Here is a 21,598-nt window from a genome sequence, read left to right on the forward strand (position 1 = left end):
TAAGCTGATTGAATAAATGCATTTTGAAAACATCAATTCTTTTTAAGTAATATCAAACCAAAAATCAGATGCAAAGATGCAAGTTTTGCAGTTTTGGCATGGTGCAGAACTCATACCTGTTTCTTACCAGTTTCATTCATGTATGACTGACAAATATAAGTGTTATTAAGTTTAAAATGGATTGCATTTTATATGCAACTGAAATTCATAAATCTTAAATGTTCAAATGTTTTTGGATTGTGGTCACCAGGGTGTTGCTATACAGTTGCTAGTGCATTCTGGGTCATTTATAGGTAGTTACTTAATAGTCCAAGTTGAAAAAGTTCACCCAAAAGTCGAAATTATATCATCGTTGTTCAAATCCCTGAGCAATGATGATGCTTGCCTTAGAAGACAGCAAAGACCACTAAGGGGCAATCGTTTTCTCTTTAACTGACATGAAATTGTTGAAGATAGAGTGAAAGATATAACGTTGTGGTGAGAATGGTGGGAGGTTTGCAACGTCTGGGCACAGTTACTGCCAAACGAAATTCAACAGGGCTCTTAAAAACTGTTTGCTAGCCCTGTAAAACTATTCATTAGGACACTTCAAAAGCATGGGCCGTGGTTTATGAGAGTACCAGTCAGGTTGAGTTTGGGCACAGGGAGTGGTTCAGTTGGCACAGGATGGTATGAGAAAAGAGTAAAGAGTCCCTGTCTGCCATGGTGCGCTGGCACAACTGCCGCAGCCTGCAACAAAAATACAAAAAGCAATGCTGAATTCAAATGTGGAGAAGGGTGCAGATTTGAAGATCACATCCAGCGTGCATTTCAGCACATTTGTGTTTACTTTCTTAACTTAGTTCTTACAGAAATGTACGCTCTTAAAAATAAACTTTCAAAAAGCACATTTTCCCAGCAACAATCTTAAAAATAAAAGGCAGGATTTGGCAGTGAAGCCACAAAAGAATCATTTTGGGTTTCTGTAAACGGTTCCAACAGAACCATTCTTTTTTTTTCAATATGAAGGACCCTTTTCCACAATACATTCTTTTAAAAAAACTATTTACTGGCATCAATATATTCATTCCATTGCAAAAAAGGTTCTTCATAGTGAAAAAAAAGTTCTGTAAAATGTATTTAAAACTAAGGAAAACTGCTTCTTTTATGCAATGTTCTTTGGCGAACCAAAACTGGTTCTTCTATGGCATTGCAGAAAGATAAATAAATATTTTATGCAATGGAAAGGTTCCATTGATGTTAAATGTTCTTAATGAAACCATAGAAGCCAATAAAGAACCTTTATTTTTAAGAGTGAATGCTATAGAAGATCCACTTTGTTCCCCAAAGAACCTTTCTGTGAACCAAACCATTTTCTAATCTAAAGAACCTCTTCCCACTGTAAAGAACCCTCTGTGGAATTGATCGTTTCTGTGGATGTTAAAGGTTTGTAATGGAGCCACAGATGCCAAAAAAGAAGCTTTAGTTTGAAGAGTGTGCAGAAGTATCTATCAGAGTATGCTCACTTGTTCTCTGTCTCCTCTATGTACTCAAGATTACCGACTTCAGGCAAGTGGGGCACATTGACCCGGACAGGTCTGAAGCTCTGGAACAATTCAGTTCTTTTATAATTACTTTATAATGCATCATTCACCTGATATCATAATTACAGTAATTACACATTCAAAACTATAGAATACCGGTCTTAAATACCATATTCAAGTCTTCAGCCCTATTCAGACAGTAGTTGTTTTAACTGGGGACGGGAGATATTTTCAGCACTGCCACAGACAATAATTCAACATTGTTTTTGGAAAGATAAAAATAGCTTTAGAAATCCATTTTGACCCCTGCTAAGTGCCCTAGGTTTCTATTTGACGCTTTGTATGATAACTATGCAAGTGTGAACACATGAATAATATAAAGTAAAAAATTTTATTAGAAGCCCGATCAAAATGAAAGCAACGCCAACAGTTTAAATAGTCAGGCAACTATGTAAAATGTTTTTGTCTTATATTATAAACTATTTTACTATTGTCTTAATACAAGATTTTATCTAGTAATAAACTACTGTTGACTAAAACTATGTTGAGCATTATTAAAAAATAAGCTGAATAAAGCTGAAATTAAATAAAATATGAGATGAAAAACAAGTCCTTAAAAAAAGTACTAAAATTATTTAAATTAAAAATTTTATTAAATTAAAAATGCAAAAAAACAAAACAAAATGAAATTAAATGTATAAAAAAAATGAAAATTGCAAAAGCACATCACCAAAGATTACAAAGTTAAACTAAACTAAGCTAATTCAAGTATTAGTACTCATTACAGTATTTATAAATATTAATATATTTTCACTTTTCAAAACAAAACAGTAATAATAATACAATTCAAAAGTCAAAGAAAGAACTTGTTTCTTTACAACCAATTCACTTTCTTTCCGATTTACGATTGGCATGGGTCACTTTGTGAGCTTGTTTAGTCAGGTTCTGTCGCCCAATCAGAGCGCAGACCTCCTCAGACCAATCCGAGCAGGGATGCTCTCTGCATTGGTAGATGGTGTCTCTGATTGGCAGAGCCACACCAAACTTAACCGACTCCAGATCCTTCAATGTAAATCCTGAGGTTAAAAAACACTGTGTAGTCACACACACCTCGTGACAGGATATAAAGATCTTATATATCTAACCTAGTGTAAACTAAGGTAAACCAACAAAGGCGTGCAGGACTCTGATCTACACTCTCAATTTAAGAAGGATAGCGAGTCTGATATAAGGCATAAAACATACTATATGTATGTGAATGCACATTCAGTTTTACTTTTTGCTTTTCGAAAAATTCCAAATGGAAGTATGTACTGAATTTTTCAGGGAAACTTATGGCATGGCATAGCAACATAATCATGCTAAGCAAGTTAAAGTAGAACTGTTTACACCTAGCTTTAATTAATGATATGGGAAGGAAACTTTATTGTCCCCTTGAGTACTGTGGCACTGCATGTTAAGTATGGGATTTGCAATGCATTCAGCAAGCATTTATATTTTCAGGTGTGTACTTGTGTTGATTGTGTCACTGACCTGCAGAGGTCAACCACAGCACCAGCTTCTCAGCCAGGCATCCAGATGAAGGAGAGGGCTTCTTGCTGCTCTGCCTGTGAAACACCCAACAGTCAAATGCACTGGAGAAACTGAATCAGCTGACTAGCGTTTAAGAGCTGAGGCTTATCTAGAAAAACAAACATAAGGCACATGACGATGATCATAAACCATAGGTACCTTCTAAGAAAAGGATCAAACGTGTTTTTCTTTTGCCCTGTGAAAACATGGACCAAATGTGTTAAAACAGTAAGGATACACACACCTAATCATTTTAGCATTAACCAATGTATTTGATTAGCAAGAAATATGAAAAAATTAAATGTGACAATAAAAATAAAATATACACTACCATTCAATAGAATAGAGCCAGTCATTTTTTTTTTGTAAGGAAGTTTATACTTTTATTCAGCAAGGATGCATTAAATTAATATGACAATAAAGACATTTTAATATTACAAACAATTTCAATTTTAAATAAATCCCAAAAACCAAATCCTTAACGCAAATTGATAATATTCACAGCGTTGTTGCATACAAAAATGTTGGATACACAGCCAATGAGCTTGGTGCTTTACAATTAAATGGCTGGTTAGCATTCACTAAAGCATTTAGCAGTGAAACCCTCCACCTTCCCCAGCTCCACCTGCTATTTGTGCAGCAGCAGTATGTCTTAAATACTCACAGCAGCCTAATGGTGTATGTATTGGTAGTAGCAAGTTCCTTGCTTTACAGCAGCAATAATCTACCACAACGGATCTATTCCGCCAAGATTAAACCCATTAACATTGTCATATATCCATTACCATGCTAAAACCTTCAGAGAGTTGTCATGATAGTAATGCTGTTCTTTCAAACTTTCTATTCACTCTAAATAAATAAAAAAACTATGGTTTTCACAAAAAATATAAAGCAGCACAACTATTTTCAATGTTTATAACAAGAAATGTTTCTTGAGCAGCAAATCAGCATTTTAGTTATGATTTTGAATTGCAGTGCAGGTTCGAAAAAATAAAATAAATAAACCGCAAGATACACTGGTCATTTGATAAGCGCTCATGAAAACTATCAGTATATAAAACAATAGTACTACTTAGGATGCACATAAATCTGTAACGCTTCTATTGTTCTGATTGCTTCTATTCTTCTCATTTGTAACTCACTTTGTCTGCTAAATGATTAAATACAAAAAATGTAAATTAAAAATCTGTAAAGTCCCTATTTGTCCGTAAATCTGTATTATTATAGAAAATAGAAACATATAGAAACATATAAAAAGAAACAGATAATAAAAGTTTTTCTAAAACCAATTTTACGTACAAATATTTGCGATGTAAAAAAATTTGTAAATTGACTGCAATTGATTTTATTGGTTAAACATTTAAAAAAATATTTTGACTATTCAATCATATATATGCAGTTAAAACAACAATAACATTAGGCCTCAATCATGAAACACAAACAAACTTCTGCACATTTAAAAACATTCTTACATAAATTATGGCATTTCAGTTAATAAGACTGAAAACACAAAATGTTTAATGTAAAAGGCCTTTTATGTGCAAAATTATTTCTTTATTCTAAAATAACCTATACATATAAAAAGCTACATTTTATTTTAATTTTAAGAAAAATGTTGTTGAACTGGTTCACTGTTGATGAACAATCTAGTATTAAAATGTATCAGTATTAGCCAAAATGTCTACATTTGTGCATTAAAATTACCATTGAACTGATGAATTTATCTTCCTACTTATTAGTGTACATGCTTGACAAGAAGTCTAGTGTCAGGCCTGAGGAGAGTAAAGAGCCTCTCATTAGCCTTTAATCTCCCACCTGTGGACAGCCTTTGTCGAGATCGCGTCTTCATCTCCAACCACATTACGAGGAAGAGCAAGAGGACAGGGAGTAAAAAGAGAGTTAATATTAGCAGTGGGACAGCACCTGTGTGGTTATGGTTTGCTGCTGTCATGACAGTCACTCCGTCTGGTCGTGTGAGGGGAGAATGAACATGTTTCATCATGAGGCGACGCAGAAGCACTGTCATTAACCACATGCATGACTACATGCATCAAACCCACAGCTCAGAGGTAATACGGCTCAATCAGAACATCAACTTCAAGCGCAGCTGAGAAATTGAAATTATTTGGAGGAAGAAAAAAAACAAATAAAAAATTACAATCACAGAAATGCACTTGAGAAATAAAGCAGGAAGAGTAATTTTATTGGCCCGAAATCTGTTCCAATGTTTTTGTTGTTAACTGAAACTTTTAAAACTGATTTTATTAAGTGAAATAAAGCTAGAAATAAAGCAGCAAAATGGTTTAGATTTAGTCACAACCTCGCCCCAACATGGTTACTGTTACCTTAAACTAATACTATTAAAACATAAATAAATATACATTTTGTTAACTGAAATAAAGAAAGTAAATACAATATAAATAAGATCAAAATGCTAAACTTTTGCCTCGCCAACTAATGAATATAAGTTTACACTGAAGTACTAAAATTACCTGAAACTTTAAACGTTTACATTTTCAATTAGAAGCACAATAAAAATGTAAAGTAACGTCAACAATTAAACAAAATTAAATCACATTTTATCTAGTAATAAACCGTGTTGCTACTGTAAACTAAAACTATGTTGAACATTATTTAAAAATAATTTTCGGTAATTGAAATAAAGTAATATAACATGAAATATTAGAGGAAAAGCATGACTTAAAAAAAAAAATCTGAAGCTGAAGTACTTAAGTGAGTAAAACTGTTAAATAAAGCAACATAAAAATACATTTAATAAGTTTATGCTGAGGTACTAAAATTACCTGAAACTTAGGTAAACTTACCTGAAAAAAAAAAAAAACGATTTAGAAATATTTTGTTAAAAGCACATTCAATTATAAAAAAAAAATAATTAAAGTTGTCATGAAAACAAACAAAAAAAATCAAAAAGCTAATTCAAAATGGTATATAAACAGTATATAAATATACTTAAGCAACACTTATATTCTACTTCAAAATATAATTTTTAATTCAAAGAGTTTTCTTTGTAATGCTTTGGGAAATGCACGAGCAATTCATGACGGAAAATTGTTTTAATAAATCCTACGCCAAATTTTTGGCCAGTAAAGATTGGGCTTGGGTCCTTTCTTCAATGCCTAAGGGACTATTTGACCTGTTTAAGTGTCCAGACAGGTGAAAATATTAAGTCTGACAACACACCTCTCCTCAGAAACCCACTCAGCAAAACCACAATCTTTCGCGTGAGCCTTCGAAATGCTGATGCTTTCCTTAGCAATTACCACTAATATAATTGGGAGAGAGAAAGGGTCTGGAAACGAGAGAGAGAGAAAGAGAGAGAGTGTAAGTATGAAGGGATAAAATGGATGCTCTAATGTTCTGGACTCTAATCTAAGGGACGGGAACAGGAGGGTAAACACGGCCCATAATTGCGTAACGGTTTGTCAGGACCTCGGTGGGGTTGTGCGTCACTTCACTTTGCCTGATGGAAGGAAGTACAGAACAAACACACACACCATGACACCCGTGACCCCTAATACTGCCCTATGGAGTGATTCAGACCACCACTTCCATGGACTGATTAAGGTGGGGCATCTGTGCCGTCACGTACACCCTCACAGACGCGGAGGACCCCCAGGGATGACTCCGCGCTCATGAAATGTCATTATGATTAGCTTGCAGCACTTTGCCATCTAACTGCTTGACATTTCCATAGAATGTGTGTGAGTTAAGGGCACGACACCCAGCTCCTCTGCTGACTGTTAGCGCCCCCTGTTGGGCATCATCCAACCCTCATTCAGAAGTTTGGGGTCAGTCTGATTTTTAAAAAAGAAATCAATTCTTTGGTCAGAAGAGATGCATTAATGCGATCAAAAGTGACAGCAAATACATTTATAATGTCACAAAAGATTTCCATTTAATAAATGATGTCCTTAAACTTTCTTTTCTTCAAAGAATCCTGAAAAAGGAAATTAATCATGGTTTCCACAAAAATATTAAGCAGCACAACTGTTTTAAAAAATGTATGATAAGAAATATTTATTGAGCAGTACATCAGAGCATTAGAATGATCTCTGAAAGATCATGTAGACTGGAATAATGATGCTGAAAATTCAGCTTTGCATCTCAGTTTTACAATATTTAAAAAACTGTTACATCAAAATATAATATTTTTGATTATATAAATTCAACCTGTGCGAGTTTTGGGATTGACAATCAGATTTAAACACAGTCTATCCTCTAAATTACTATAACGTGACGTATAACAGTCAGCAGTCGGTAATAACACTAATTTGAACAAACCATTAACTTCAGAAACTTCATTTGGAGATGGACATCATTGAGTCAGAGAACCGCTCTGACTGATTCAGTGAGTTTGTCGAGTTCAAAATGAGTTTGGAAGGCTTTATAAATGATTCACTAAAGGAACTTCTCATAACAGTCATGCGTTTGTGAATTGGAGTAAACTGGTAGAACAGAGAAGGATGTGACCACCTGTATTTTTCAGGAGTTAACTGGGTTGTAGAATACAGCTGGATTGCACCTGTAAAACCAGGCATGAAGAGCATATTCAGTGGCACAGGGAGGATTTGGGTCCTTACCAGCACCAGTAGTTTGGTTTTCTCACAGATGCCAGGCAGATAAGGAAAAGGCGCCACATCTTGCCCTCTCAGACAGCGACTGAGCCAGCTGAACACACACGGGGCTTCCCCGTCCAGGAGCACGGGCAAAGTCATCTGCTCCATCTGAAAGACATGACATGTAAAGACTTGGCAGCAGTGTAAGAGTGTGCGAGAACAGAAAAAATTATTATGGGATCAGTGAGATTATTATTAAAACAGTTGTGATGCCTAATAATTTTGTGGAAACCATGTTGCATTTTTTCAGGATTTTTTTCAGGAATAAAAAAGATAAAAAGAACAGTAATTATTTAAAAAAATAAAAAATAAACAAGTTAGCAGCAAAGATGCTTTAAATTGATTATATATTTTTTCTTATTAATTTGTAAATAATTTTTATACTTTTATTTAGCAAGGATGAATTAAATTCACTCAAGAATTAAATTTTATTAATTTAATATTATTCATTAAATTATTATTCCTTGCTAATTAATTCCTTTTCAAAACAGAATTTATATAAAAACAAAAAATATGTAATCAATTTAAACATTTTATTTCTTTCAAAAATAAATAAATAAAAATCTTAATGGCCCTAAATATTTGAATGGTATCGTACATGGTGAAAAATGGTGAAAAAAACAAACTTATGACCAGTTAATGTATCTAAAAATAAGCACTTTCCATCATGTATTTATAAAAGCTGACAAAATTATTTTTAAAAAGATGCAATAAATATTAAAATATTATAAATGAAAACAATAATGTATATCTGAAAATGAAAATATAAAAAAAATAATATTTTTCTAACTTTCTCATTTCTAATTTTCATTTAGTTTAAGTTGAAGCACTCACTATCTGTATTTAATAAAAAAACTAGAACTGAAAAAAAGCCTAAATAGTAATATTTAAAATAAGGCAAAACTAATAAAGTGCATGAAACTACAAAACATTTCATTAAAATAAATGTAATTAAAACAGTATTTGAATAATACCTAAATAACACTGATTCAGCTGCATATACACAAAAATAAACAAGACAAGACTTTAAATCCAGCCCTAACTTAGTGTTTCAATAGAAAATGCATCAACACCTTTCCACGGCTGTTTAACCTCAAGTCTTCAAGTTGGAAAATAAAACTTAATGTCTATTTTGTGTGTCAAAATCCCACAACCAACAGAAACCCAATTGGCAACAAGGCCTGTCACTCAAACCCTAAATCTGGCCGGACTCCTAGCAAGTCAGCACTGTCTGGTGAATGAATAGAAAAGCCTTTAGCTGCTAATGAAGGGCCCCGACCACATTGATCGGCCTCGTACCTTGATCAATCACGCAGGCCTCCTTGAAGGTTTTGATGAATGAGGGGTAATCACGCCAGGACAGATCAATGAAATCCTCCAGTTGAAGGTCCCTAATGAAATGAGAGAAAAAATGATTAGTGGGTAAAAGAGTCATCAGGCGGTCAATATATACACTAAAACTAATATAAGAGCCAAACCAGAGCGTGACTCATGCTGCTCAGTTAACACACTACAGTAGTGTGGTATTCGCCAATATTGTGGAAATCACAATGATTTGACAATGCTTTTTATTTTGTAAATAGTCAAAAGTTAGCTACAGGTTCTAAAAATGATCTATCTTTGGGTACGACCTCCTGCTTCTGGCAGTTTCTCACAAAACATGGGTTTTACCTCAGTCAATATGTGTCAATACCATCAGATATATCAAAAGGTGTACTGTCCTTACAAATATTAATAAATTAATAAGATGATAAATCTATCTTTGGTTAAGAATGGATCGAGAATACAGGATGGTTTCAGACTGATTGTCAGCTTCGATATTGCTCAGTTTAAATGTATTCATAAATATCTGACAAGGTTGACAAGTAGAGAGACATCTGTATTAAATTATTTAATTATTAAGCTTAAATTATTAGGTGTATAAAAAAAATACCTTCAAATAAAAATGGTCATTTTAAGGTGTTTTTTTTTTTTTTTTTTTTTGCAGAACATGACAATTGATCAAAATAACAAATGTTTTCATTTGTTGTTATTGAAAATCAGGGTTACTCCACCAAATAATGTTTTCTTACCTCTTCTGAAGTGAAAACACTGAAATTATTGTGTTGTCTAAAAAATGCCTGAAACCATAGCATCTAGAAGTTATAGAAAATAAAGTATCTTATAAAATAAAGGAATATATTAAATGTAATTTATATTTGTATATATTACAATATAAATATAATATATGAATATTAAATATACTATATAAATATAATATAATATTATTGATAGAATAAAGAATAAATGACGTGAAAGTGAAAATGTATCCAGTTCTAAAACAAGCAGGTAAAATTGTGAGACTTCTTCTGCGCCGTGTCTCAAGAATAATTTGGTTGAAATCAAGGTTTCTGAAACCATTTTAGAGCAAATAAATATATAGAGATATGTATTCAATATCATCAAAAGTCTAAAACAATATTGAGATAAATATTACCTAGCCCTAAAGCTGACCTACAAACAAGAGGCCCAAACAATACGCACAAGCGAAGTCGATAGAGGATTATCATAACAGCCTCATCTAGTCTTGTGTATTATAATACAATGCTTTTAAATTTCAAACCCACACGGGTTCATCAAACGCCAACCAATTAAACTCTCGCTGCTGTTTTGTTCATGTCCACATGACAACATGCACTTGACATTTTATTAAACAATGAAATACATCACAGCTATCTACTATTCCAAAATTAGGATATGCTACAGAGAAAAAGAAGCAAGGACTATGTTAAAAGTTTGATGAGATGGGAGACTTTACTTGGTCAGGTGGTAAAAACAAGTACAGGTCTTTACCCACTGTTATTATTCATATAAAAATGCCAAAAAATGTAATAAATAACTACTTGGCCAGCTGTTGCAGCAGACCGACCAGAGCTCTCGCCTCGCTCGTCCAGCTTCAGGTCTTCATAGAGCAGATGCAGAACGTAGAAGAGCACCAGGATGTGAGGGAAAAGGAGAGCGGACGACTCCAAACACAGAGTTGACTCATGGTTATTCACTCCACCGGGGGGCCACCGCGGGGCGCATGGAAACCTGCCAGTGGTAGTCAGAGCATCTGAGGTATCCCCAATCCTGTGTATGTCAAACAGATGTAGCCATATCAACAAACAAACCACCAAAGGAACCCTGCAGACCAGCAAGGACTTTTATTTACTATATACACTACAGTTTAAAAGTTTGGGGTTGGTAAGATTACATAACGTTTAATAAATGTCTTATGCTCACTAAGGCTGCATTTATTTGATTAAAAATACAGTAAAATTTGTGAGATAGTATTACAATTTAAAAGAACTGTTTTCTATTTAAATATGTTTTAAAAATGTAATTTATTTCTGTGATCAAAGCTGTATTTTCAGCATCATTTCTCCAGTCTTCAGAGTCACGTGATCTTCAGAAATCATTCTGATATGATGATTTGCTAATCAAGAAACATTTCTGATTATCATCAATTCTGAAAACAGTTTAATATTTATTTGGAAACAATGTTACATTTCATTCAGAATTCTTTGATGGATAGAAATTTCAAAAGGACAGCATTTATTTGAAATCTGTTGTGACATTAAGGTGTCCTTGATGAAAAGAAAAAAAAAAATTTCTTAAAAATAAAACTTTCCTGACCCTAAACTTTTGAACGGAAGTCTAAACAGTAAGCTTTACTAGCCTTTCTGTAATAAAACAAATGCAAATCAACATTTCGAGATGCAGTGGAAATAGTAAGGTTGATGATACACGGGGCAACGTTTTTTGAGCAATGTTGCCTGGGCACTTTCCCATTGAGAATGTGTAACAAGTTTCAATCTGGATACTTTAGATCTGTTGTGGACACAATGTATCACCTGGTTTCCCATTGATGGCAACATTAGCCAAAGTTGCCCCATGTATCATCAGCCTTAGGCTACAGATGATCAGATGATCAAGGGTCTTTGACATGTGTAGGGACACTCACCTCATCTGAACCTGTTTCAGCAGGACTATTACTGGAGAGAGAGGCACTTCAAAATGAAGCTGTGGAGATGCATATTGTCTTAATGATCATTCATTCAACAACAAACTTCACTGGCAGCCATCACCCATCATATAATACAATTCTGTATAAATATAAAGTACATTTATTGGCCAGATAAATAGCGTTGTTTTAATAAAGTATTTTGTTTTGATAAAGCTTAGTTTAAATAAAGTTAATTAATAAATTAACTTTAGATAAATAAAAAAATAAATGTTTTATTAAATGTATTTATATAATTTTTGCAAGAAAATAAGATCTAAAACATGATTTAATTAAAATCACAACAAGATATTTTTAATCAGAAATTAATTGTGCCTGGTAAAAATGGATACACAAATTTAATTTGTGTAAAAAAAAATGTGTGTATTAAATTAATTTTGATTTTAAAACAATTTTGCTTTTTGAAAATATTTTTAAATAGTTTTTAATAATTTAAAAATAATCTAATGAAGTCTTGTTTTGATAAATAATTTTATTTTATTAAATATATTTTTAAAAAATTACCAAAAAATATTTTATAAGAGAAATTAATTGTACTAGGAAATATATGGTTAAATCAATAATTGCAATTTAACATTTTAATTTAAAAAGAAAAATTACATTTGTGGATGTTTTAATGTGTCGTAAAAAAAAAATTCTGTTCTTACCTGACATCTGATTAAAAAAATAAATTGTCAGGTAAATGTACAATTTTAATTCTGTTAAATGCTTGATCGATCCTCAAAGTTCAAGGTTACCCAGCATGAAGACTGACAGCGAGATCAAACTAAAGACACACTCACATTGCGTGTCCATGTCAGTCGTTCGGTGTTGTAACCCATCATTGTCATTAGGCATGTAACAAAAAGGTTCCACTCCAGGTGCATGCTGGGACATCCAGGGGCGTTGTAACTGTTGTACCACTTGACCAGCACTTTCATGGCAGTGTCCTTGGGTAAAATAAACCTGATGGCCTGCAGGCAACGCTATGACTGTGGAAGTAAAAGAAAGAGGAGTTAATAACAAATGTCACTGACACGATGTTAAGGAGCGGGTGCTTTCTGGAACATTTCTGTCTTAAGTGCCTCCTTTTGAGTCCTTATGTGACTGTTCAACTCATTTTATCACTCACTGGGCAAAAATCACCTAGCAATTAATAGCACACCTCTCTTTAAAGAGCTAAACAAATAGGAGGAATCATTCATGTCAAGAGTACAATTATTACTTGTAATTCAGATTTTTTTTTCTCAGAATTGCAAGTGTATAATATAGAATTCTGACTTTTTTCTCTTAAATTCCATTTAAAATTCAATTCAATTAAATTTTTCCTCATAATGTTGAGTTTAAAATCCACAATTCTGAGTTCTCTCACAAAGTTTCTAAGACAATTTTGATTTTATTTCTGACAATCTCACAATTTTGAGCTAACATCTCACATTTCAGATTTTTTCCCCCTCAAAATTGCTAGTTTATAATACACAATTCTGATTTTATTTCTCATTATTCCAAATGTATATTTCACAATTTTGATAAGACATCACAATTCACACTATTTTCCCTGGAATAATGAGTTTTTAAACACACAATTCTGATTTTATCTCTCGCAATTTCCAATTGGTAAAATCTCAGAGTTCAGGTTTTTTTTCTGAATCACTGATGTCTGGAGCACAAATGTGACCCTGGACCACAAAACCAGTCAAAAGGGTAATTTTTTTTCAAAATTGAGATGTATACATCATATGAAAGCTAAATAAATAAATAAGCTTTCAATTGATGTATGGTTTATTAGGATTGGACAATATTTGGCTGAGATACAACTATTTGAAGATCTGGAATCTGAGGGTGCAAAGAAATCTAAATATTGAGAAAATCACCTTTAAAGTTGTCCAAATTAAGTTCTTAGCAATGCATATTATTAATCAAAAATTAAGTTTTGATATATTTACAGTAGGAAATGTACTAAATATCTTCATGAAACATGATCATTACGTTATATCCTAATATAGATTTTTTGGCATAAAATAAAAAAGTTCTGAATTTATTTCTCACAATTCCGAATACGTATCTCACAATTTTTTTGTTGAAATCATACAATTCTTACTTTATAATACTGTATCTCTTTGAAGGGGTGCCTAATTTTTTTTTTTAAAGGATCTGTTTGCATTACGAAATGCATGTTTCAGTCAAGCAATGTTCTTTTCGTATTCATACTTGTGCTAAAATTAAATTAACAAAAACATAGAAGTTTAGTACTTGTTCAAATTGCTAAACCCATGCATAAGCAATTGGAATTATTCCCTTAGCAAACATCACTAAAACATGTTATTTAGTCAGCTGTCACCACCGATCTCTGATGAATTAATACCATGTTATTAGATTAACATTGAACATAGCATCATTTTTAGCTGGCATCTTCCACCCCCATGTGTGTAGGTCAGAAATAAAAGTGTAGGTGAAGATAATGGAGATGAAGGTTGATCCTATAGAAGAGTGCACACGGAGGGGGCCGCCACTTCAAAGAACACCGTCGGAGCTGGAACGCACATCTGAGCCAGACACTGCACTTGAGAGGGTTAACAGATGACTGTTTGCCAAAGTGTTGACTGCGTGACCTGATACAGAGGAAGAGGATGTTGAGATCTGAGGATGGAGCGATGAATGGGGTTTGATTTGGCCTCGTTTGTTTGGATTTCTGCAGCAAGATCAAATGAAGCAGAGAAAGTGTAGGACTTTTTTTAACCTTGTGCTCACAAGCTGTTGCTGCCTCATAATCCAGTAGAGCATTTTACAATCATAATATTTATAATTCATATATTTGAAAAACTTAAGAATGTGTTAAAAACACAAATGCAAAATTAATAATGGGAAATGATTTTTAATCTAGTGATCTGATATTCAATGTTCAACATGTTTTGAATAATCAAGTATGGAAGTCTGTTTGCTCCACAGAATAAAAAAGGAAGGCCACTGCGACTTTTTATCAATCAACTCTGATTTCATTTTGTTGCACTTTTGAGTTTATATGCCGCAATTCACTTTTTCCTCAGAATTGTGAGCTAATAATACACCATTTTGACTTTATAGTTTATATCACATTTTTTTATTTATGCATTTTGAGTTAAAATGCGAGTTTATGAGACACAATTTCGACTTTATCTCTAGCAATTTTCAGTTTGCATCTCACAATTCTGAGGTTTTCCTCTTAATTCTGAGTTCATATTTCTTTTAAGGGACGCCTAGTTTTGTGGAATAAAGGAAGTGTCTATATCAGAAAATGCATTTTTATTTCAAGAAATGCTGTGGTACATTCCATTTCGTATTCTTTAGATGAATAAAATCGAACATTACATTCACAATATGAATATTCTGGTAAAAAAAAAAAAAAAAAGTCAGAATTGTGAGATGCATACTGGGAATGGCTAGAGATAAAACAGGAATTGTGTTATCAACTCTGAATTAAAAAAAGTCTGAAATGTGAGATAAAAAATTGAGAGAGAAAACTAAACTGCATGAAGTCAGGCTTTTTATAAGTGGGTTTCCATATTTAAGTGTGCGGGTTTCCCAGGAAAAAAAATGTTGTGGTCTTTTGACGAGACATATTTTGGGTGAGCAATTTAAAGAAACACCTATTCCAAAGTATTACAATTTGGCACATGATTTGTCCCACATGCTAAGATCGCGCAGATTGTTGAAGACAGACACAAGTCACATCTCGGAGGTCAGTGATGCATCTCAGAGATACTTTGTGATTTCATAAATCTGCAGTACAGCCACAGTTGTGAACACCAGGATAGAATACCAGTGAAATTAGCATTTGTTCACAACTAAACAAGAATTAGGAATATCTATTATCTTCTTTTATCTGATTTGTTATCGTTCAGCAGCACACCACCACACTCTCAATGACTCGGCCTGAAGCTTAATGAGCAAACAAACAGAGAAAGGTCAGGATGGAGCTGAATAAAATGCCACTTTATTAGCAGCACAAAAGCCAACCACTTTCAAACTAAAGCACTTGTTATTAACAGGAAGCTGGCATTAATTGAGAAAATTGTCAAGAATGCCGAATGGGTAGATGTCGCATCCAATAAGTTCAAAACGAAAGGCCAAGAAAAACTAAATACATCCATCACAGGAAAATCTGCACCCACAGTTGGGAAGCAATGAATGCTTGTCCATTCAAAGTCATTGACATGGTCCCAGCATGCTTTGCATGGTTGCTAGGTGGTTCAAACTGAAACCGTATAAACCAACAGCAAACAGCTCTAATGACATGAACAAAGCATGCATCATCTACACTTCCTGGAATATTACTGGCAAACACATTAGAAAAGGTCAAATGTCTAAATGTAGAAAGTGTCTGGAATGACTCAGAGTTTTACTTTGCAGTAAAGTGTAACTGCATTCATTAGAGACAGATCCATGCGCACATCATTTATGTCCAAAAAAAAAAAAATCAGGATTTGAGTTTTACAAAATAAAGAACCGATATGGCCAAAGATTTTGTAAAACAACAAAGACAAGACGAAAAAGACAAAGATTGAATAAATAGATCACCCAAAAAAATTTATTTGCTGAAAATGTGCTCACCCTCACACCAGCCAAGATGATGAGGAGTTTGTTTCTTCATCAGATTTGGAGAAATGTAGCATTGCATCACTTGCTCACCAATGGATGCTCTGCAGTGAATGGGTGCCGTCAGAATGAGAGTCCAAACAGCTGATAAAAACATCACAATAATCCACAAGTAATCCACACAACTCCAGTCCAACAATTAACATCAAGTGAAGTGACAAGAAATACAAACTCCTTTTTTTTTTGCCAGAAATTATGTTTTAAAGTTAAAACTTCTAAATGATGGATTTGTTTCTTACAAACACACATAATTTCACTTCACTTCAAGACATTAACTGATGGACTGGAGTGATGTGGATTATCGTGATGTTATCATCAGCTGTTTGGACTCTAATTCTGACGGCACCCATTCACTGCAGAGGATCTATTGGTGAACAGGTGATGCAATGCTACATTTCTCCAAATGTTTTCTGATAAACAAGAAAAACTCTCTCTCTATCTATATCATGGATGGCCGGAGAGTGAGGCAAATATTCATTATGGGGTGAACTATTCCATTAAATTTTACAATTTCTTAAAATTAAGAAATTACATTATAAAATATTCAATAACACTACATAAAAAGGTATTTTTTTTAAATAATTTGTTAACATTAGATATTGCATAAAGCTTACATAACCTGACAATGAGCAATATCTTTTTAATGCAACATTGTTAAATGCTACTTAAAATAAATACAATTATGTATTAATTGTTCATCATGTTAGCTCACAGTGCATAAACTAAAATTAACTGACTTCTGACATGATACTTTTGGATATTTCTTGGTTTTAAATAAATTAGTCAATACATATTTTTCATGTTAACCAATGTAGTTAACAGTGAATCATTAAATGTTACCAAATAGTGACTTAATCTAGAGGATATTTTCATGAAAAGACAAAAACTGAAAAACTGGCACTAGGAGAATGTGGGGTGTTTTAAAATGAGTGTTTTGACCGGCAAACTCATAAACAGCTTGTGACTCAGATCTGTGCTGCATTGGAAGTACTGCTTCACTCGGTCGGACTGTATTTATGCAAGTGTTTTCTCTTACCCAGATCTGAAGTGGCCACCTCAGGAATGGTGATTCTTAACATGGAACCAGAACTCAATTTACGAACAAAAGAAAAGTGAGAGGCGGAAATTAGCGCCAGATACTAAATTAGCAATGCTATTGCATCATAGAGAGTCCGAACCAAACAGAGTCACGTTGCTATTTATATCAGGTCGAATTCAACCGGGTTGTTGTTGTTCCCTTTGCTGAAATGCATAGAAAATAAAAGAACAAGTGCATGCAGCAAAATTCCAGCAGGCATTCGACAATGACCTGGATGAAAACAATCCTTAGACGCTGGCTATTTTTAAAAAGCCTTTCTCAGTCAAGCTTATCATCCCACATAAGTTAGACGTGGTGAGATTGCTTTGACAGGCCTGCGAGGGGATTTCTTCTGGTAGGACATGCCGTTCAGTGGGAAATGACAATGCAGAGAGGCTGACTGCAGGGGACCAGACCTTATTAAGTCTTGTCAAAACAGTGACGGGCTCCTGGTGCTCATGTCTGAGCTGCCATGCCATTTCGGTCAAGTCCTGTTACTGTGGCAGCCCTCAATTACAGCCGGCCACTGAACGACAAAAGCAATTACCAGCTCCTGACTTTAGCAGCAGTGGTCAGTACAAACACAAACGCAAGCATCTTGACCCTGTTTGACATTTTGAAAATGCATTTAGAAAGCACCTGCCACATTTATGTCCAGACAGTGATATATCAAGTGAACCAGGTAGATTCATCCAAACATGCGGGCATTCTGAGATTACTGGCACTGGACGAAAAACCGAGCCCACATGGCTGTTTAACAAAAGACTAATTCTTTTGAAATACACGGATATTCAATGAACAAATGGCGCACCTCATTTGTTATCAGAGTGAATAAACGGTCCATAATAATAATAATAAAAATAAAAAAACGCCCATAACTCATTCATTTAAAAAAAAAAAACGCAGCAACTGATAAGTTATACTAACTTACCGAAATACAAAAATCTGTTTTGTACTAAAGCAAATGTGTTAATGAGAAAACCACATAATTAATTAATGTCATGCACTCAAACGAAGATACATTTTGCAACACGAGATGTAGCTTAAAAACTAGGGAAAAGACAGAGATTTAAATGAAAAACCATTGAATGTAAAATTTGCTTTTTATTTTTTACTTTTAATTATAGAGAAAACATTTCTTTTTCACCTCCAACAAATAATAGTATTAATATTAAATTAGTATTAAATGTAATCGAATTTTAAAATGGCTCATTTATTCATAGTTTTTACCATATATAGTAAGATAACTACTATAATAAGGTTTTTATTTGTACAGTATTTTACAGTTTAAAAATTAAACTCACTGTTTACAGTGGACATATATTGTAACCAAACAGTAAATAATGTTCCTAAACAACTTGATAGAAGAGATCCAAAATACATTGGTAATTATATCAGTCTCAGCCAGTATACATTAATGATCAAATGTACTGAAGTATCAGTCTGTCAAAATGAAATAAAAATTCACACTATTTTATTTTTATTTTATATTTATATATACACATGTTATAGATCTTAGTGTGAAGAATTTATCCGTGCATTCTTTTAACCTAATAATGTTTAATTCATCACGACATTAAGGTTTTAAATGCCTGGTTTTACTTAGAAGTGTGCATTAAATATTTAAAAACAGCAGTTTAATGGGAAATATGTATTTTTTATTATTATTTTTTTTTTTAAATAGCTGCACTAACCAGCGTGACGGTTGCTGACAGGGTCTCTGAAGCTGCGGGTGTGATGTGCGGCTTGCTGGAATGGAGGGTCTTCCAGGTGCTGGAAGGGAATGGAGGGGCTTCCAGGGATGACTTGTGGTGCTGTGTCGAGCTGAGAACCTCTGACACCGGAGACGGCATGCCAACCTGACAGCAGGAGATGAGGAGTACCATAAAACACCATTAAACACTCATGCAAGGTAGTGTTGTCAAAAGATCTGGTCCTTCAGTACGAAGTCGGTATTAAGAAAATGAAGTACCGGTGGTACCGAGTACCTGGTCAGCTCGGTTCTTGACGCATACAACGCTATGATTTCCGTGAAGCAGAAAATGCAGATGGAATCTCAAAATCAGTGCAAAATAAAATCCAGTCATTAAAAATGAAACTTAGATTTTAATATGGAGAGTCACGGAATTTGTCAAATTTAGCAAAAATTAATCAAATCAAATCTCCATGTGAGCCAGTATCTGTAAAAGCCTCAAAAGTTGATTGAAATCTGAATCCTGCATGTTCATGGTCTGTGTGAATGAATGAATGGTTTGTTTACTACTTAGACTTTTCACAATCTGCCATCTCAATGAGGACATAAATACATCAACAACACCAGAACTCTTCTGAGTCACTTCACAAGCATTTTACCATTTCATTTGAGTAAAACCAGTGTCAATTTAAAGGTATTCACGGCAACGCGTCAAAATAAAGGCATTGTCAGTCCCTCCAGAAAAACGCGGATTTTTTTTGTGATTGTTGCGGACAAAAATCCTTGATTTTGCGGCAGGTTTTCTTAAAAAATGCGATTGAATATGCGGGATATTTTTGCAATCTTATGCGATGAAATTGCGGCAACTTGCAAAAACTGCGGTTTGATGAAAAAGAGAAAAAAAGGTGACACCCCCCCCCCCCCCCAACACCCTGTTCTCACTAGGCTATTACTTTACTGTAAAGAGTCATTTCTTATGACTAACTATGATAAGCAAGCATTCTAAATCACAGAATATTTAAGTTCTCATTCTTTTCAGTTTTATTTCAGACCTTAATTAACACATGGCTCCAACTTACAAAACATCGAGTCAAACAAGTTCTCTAGCTTTACAAAAGGAATATTCAACTACTTCTGTAAAAATGAATACAAATAAAATATACACACACATATACAAATGCTGTTTTACAGGAATTGCAAAGTGCAATCTCTTACTGCAACATAAATTATTTTACATACTACTAATATACTTACAACTGTAAGGTTTTGGTACTATTCTGTAACAAAAAAGTACAATATTACAACTGTAGAGGTGCATCAACTTCTGAATGAAACTACAACAGTCCACTGTGAAAATGAAAACTAACTGCGTAGCCTCTAACACTGGCCTATCATTCGCCATCCTGATCCTCATCCCTATCCCTTTCTCAAAATAATTTGCCCCCACTGTCATGTAACACACCGGGTAACTGCTTTGTGCGGTCTTTCTGCTAAATATATGTGACTTTTTTGCAACTAAAATTATTATTATTATGAAATCATGCTACCTCCGCATATTTTGCTTCCTGAAATCGGCAATTTATGCGGTTTTCTGGAGGGACTGCATTGTGCTAGAAATATTACTTTTAGTAGAATGTATGTGATACTGCTATTACTGTTGAAAAAATTAATAAAACTTTATTTTTTTAAAGAAATAAATCACACAATATTTCTTCCATGTTTTAATTTAAATAGAAAATCCCCTTTATTTACCAAAAAATAAAATGTGTTTAAATTTCATTAATTAAAAGACAAAAAATCCCCTTTATTTACCCAAAATAAAATGTGTTTAAATTTCATTAATTAAAAGACAAATTAAATTTGAATGGCACTGGTTTTATTTTTAGTGATAAAAGTGGGTGTTTTTTTCATTAGCATATTTTTGTGTTTTGCTTTGGTACCGAAACTGGTTCTCCAGAACAGTGGATTTTCACTGGTATCGGTACCGAATACTGAAATTTTGGAACCGTGACAACACTAATGCAAGGCGTTGCATGCTCAGTTTCAGGGAAGTTAATGCTCATCCCTTCTATCACCTTTTTGCATTAACTTCACTATCAAAAAGGTCAAGCAAGTCACCTTTATTTATATAGTGCTTGATACGATAGAAACAGTTTCAAAGCAGCTTAACAGATACAATAACCAAACTAATGATGCAAACTCTGCCATAAAGATGCTCCAACAAGACAAAAGTGTGATTATTCAGCTCAAGTCAGTTCAGCTCAGTTCAATTACTGTGTAAAGTTTCAGTGTAAATATTCAGCTCAAGCTCAATTCAGTTCAATCACAGTGTTGATGTAGCAGAATTTGTCAATTATAAATAAATATGATTCAGCTATAAAGCAGGTCGCAGTGGAAAGGAACCCAAACTCCATCATGTGACAGAAATGGAGAAAA

At 33.7% G+C, this 21,598-nt stretch overlaps 1 pseudogene; it reads right to left on the reverse strand.

Moving 5' to 3' along the window:
- The window catches only part of LOC113078513 (anaphase-promoting complex subunit 1-like), a 49,599-nt pseudogene that overhangs the window by 20,556 nt on the left and 7,445 nt on the right, over positions 1 to 21,598 (reverse strand).

Source organism: Carassius auratus, unplaced genomic scaffold (genome assembly GCF_003368295.1).
Source record: "Carassius auratus strain Wakin unplaced genomic scaffold, ASM336829v1 scaf_tig00025916, whole genome shotgun sequence".
In the NCBI taxonomy this organism is placed as follows: Eukaryota; Metazoa; Chordata; class Actinopteri; order Cypriniformes; family Cyprinidae; genus Carassius; species Carassius auratus.